We start from the raw sequence: 3,511 nt of genomic DNA, 5'->3' as shown, positions 1-3,511 counted from the left end.
AACAAATTGAATGAGGATGGGACAGTGGTAAGAAATAAAGCCCGACTGGTTGCTCAAGGATTCAGACAAGAGAAAGGAATTAAAAGAAAATATTTTTTTTTGAATAGTGTTTCTGGATGAATAGTTCCGCGCTCGATCCTAAGAACTGAGAGTTAGAAATCATCTTTATTTATCCCTTCAAAATTGAGAGCATTACTCACAGCATGTCGTAAGTAATCTATTGTGAATAAATTAACTTGTTTATAGGATTTCATATGAATAAAATCCTCTTGATTCAAACCTTCGTTTGAAGTCATCTTTTGTCAAAAGATCTTCTCCTCATCAAAGAATAGTATGAATTAACGAATAATATTATGTCTGAATAATAACCTAAAGCTTTGATACCATTTTTTGTGGATAATTCAAAATACCATAATTGAGTACAACCTTGCATAAATGAAGTACATAAATTCATAAATGGGGTACAAGAATTAAACATTTGATTTGACCATGTTTGGTGGTCCTAGGGAGTTTTAAAAAATAATTTTTATTGTAGAGATTTATAATAAAGTTAGGTTTGGGTTTAGGGGTTTATTCACAATTCACTCTTATCTTATTTATTTAGATTTTTTGGTAGATAATAAATCATGTTAATATAAATATAAAAAAATAATAAAAATCTTAAAATTAAATATATTCTGATAAATTTTCGTAATATATATTTATATAATTTTTAAAACTCCTAAAAAGCATTTAAAATAGCTTATTTTTGTGAAAATTGGTTTCATATATATTTATATATATAAAAACTATTATTTTTTTGAAATAATACCTTAAAATAATATTTTAAGGCTAATAAAATTGTCATAAAAATATTTAGAATAAAATTCCTATACCTCATTCGTCCGCGGTCCCGTCTACGTGATTGAAAAACATTATTTTTAAAAATCTCATAAATAGCATAAATGCAGGTTAAATGCTACAAATAATATTTAAATCATGCAAATAAAATCACATAATCTACATAAAGTCATTTAACCCATTTTTTAAATTTTAATTTAATTATTTTCCTAGTTATGCATGCGGGTTTACGTAAACGAATTTTTGGGTGTTACAATTCCCCCCCCCCCCCCTAAATAGAATTTCGTCCTCGAAATTCGACTGATCAAACTCTAATAACGGAGTCTCTGAAAAATTCAATTTACTAAATCCACGATTACCTATCTAGTTCCCAAGTTTCAGTATCCCAAAAGTCATGCTTCCGCTGCGCACTCTGATAAAAAAAATATTTTATCCTTCCTAGGTGTCCTCTTCATCTCCATCAAACCTACATTTATAAACTTCCGCTGCTGAAAAACCTCGTAAAGAGAATCATTACAATTTACTTACATTCCACTGTAAACAAAATATGACATTTTATACAAATATTAGTACTATAATGAAAGTACAACCACATACTTACTTCAACTTATACGTAAAACTCAAATATTAACTCTATTATTCATCTCCCTAAACACAACAATCGCACTATGCCAAAACTTGACTGATTACATATGCTTATACAATCTACTTATCAATCCTCCAACATTCGTGAACCAAAATTTTGTTCCCAAATTTACATATTAAAGCATAGGATTACAATATCAACTCCAATAAATTCAACTTGTAAAGCTTATCCACATACTGGCCTTCTATAACAAGTTTAACATCCTTGAGTCGAACATCTGCCATTCATCGCAATTTTCATCAACTTATCCATTTACAACTACACTTCCAACTATTGAACACTTGAAAGTCTTAAATCTCGAGTGCTACAAATCCATAAAACCCAAAAAGTGAATTTAGTGTCAAACTTCACGTACAACATAAATTCTCCTAAGGTCAGGAATATGCTTAAAATATATGAATTCTAATTCCGTGGTTAGTTTAGGCTTAAGGCACTTAGATTCTCCCATTGGAAGAGTGAAATTCCCCGAACAGTATTTACACGTCATCGTCTCTAAATAGCGTAATCATATAGCATCCAGTAGTTAATTCCATATCATTTCCTAGTTGCTTATACTTATAGTCCATGGAATCTAAACTCCTCAAAATCCAAATACTAAATCAATTACCTAATAAACTGAAAAATCCGCTCACAAGTAATACATGTTGGTCCCATGTACACTCAAAACACAACTAGTTTTTTTTTGCTCATGCATCACAAAAATCTTGGTGGAGACACCCCTATATCATGACCCCGTAATTCAAATTTATACAACCCAAGGATACTGAAAAAACATCAATAAAAATACTTATATACAATTAACCCCAACGTAAAACGAAAGTATCGTGATAACAGTTATAATATCAAGCCATTACGCTGACTCGTGATTATTCCCAAGTGCCTCAAATACCAATGCGTGCGTAGAACCAACAACCCAAATTCTCAAACGATTCAACTTTTAACAAAAGAACTCACTCCAATATATATATATATATATATATATATATATATATATATATATATATATATATATATCATCAACTCTTAGGTCATATCTAAAGCTTATATTATACTTGACATCGAAACCAAAATTTATAACAATTGTGTTATGCCACACCTGACCAATTACACAAGCCTATAAAAATTTACTCCTTCAGCATTCAGTCATCACAACATCTATGAGTCAGGCTGACAAGTTCCCAAATCTATTTATTTAAACGTAGTGACTTGAACGTCAAACCTAGTACAACTTACTTGGTAACACCAACCACACGAAACCTTAAATATTATCAAAGATTATCCATGTCTTTATCAAACAAACTCCACGATTATTCTTATTCCCAAAGATTAAAAACCTAACGCAAAACATACATATCATCAATTTATGCCCCATATAATTAAAAGTACACACTTAAAACCACAAATCATCATACTATAACCTTATTGTACATGTGTCATCTCCAAGAAAATCATGACTTCTACGTCAAAGAAAAAACCTTAATAGTTAAATGAATGACAATATGATATCTTTGAACTCAACTAATAATTTGACACAATGTGGAATTAATTCCCAAAAATATATACGAGCCTCTATAAAGGACGTTTTAAATTCATCAAAGCAGGAAAATGGTACAACCCTCGATTAATCTTTCTTGCGAGGAATCCTATTCTCGCCTCAAGCAACAATTCTAATGTTATACGTGTAAACCATAGTTCCCAGTAATTTTTCATAAATCCCAAATTCACGAGTTAAATAATTACATTATAATATATTATAAGTGCTAATCTCACAATCGATTTAACCAATGATTCACAAATTAAATCATTCTAACTTAAAATCAATAAGTTACTACAAAAGTGCATATGTCAAACTTACATCTCACAATTTATCAAACTTAGTTTTTGAAATAATAATGTTCTGGTCATCCTCTCTTGTAACACTTCTCAGAGGCATACTGTAATTTCCCTAAATTAACTAAGTATTTAAATTTAAAATTTTCCATAACATAAATCATTAAAGCATAAATCCTAAGCCCCATAAATAAA

The sequence above is a fragment of the Henckelia pumila genome, chromosome 1 (genome assembly GCF_033568475.1).
Source record: "Henckelia pumila isolate YLH828 chromosome 1, ASM3356847v2, whole genome shotgun sequence".
NCBI classification, from domain to species: domain Eukaryota; kingdom Viridiplantae; phylum Streptophyta; class Magnoliopsida; order Lamiales; family Gesneriaceae; genus Henckelia; species Henckelia pumila.
Note: the sequence above shows the minus strand (reverse complement) of the source record.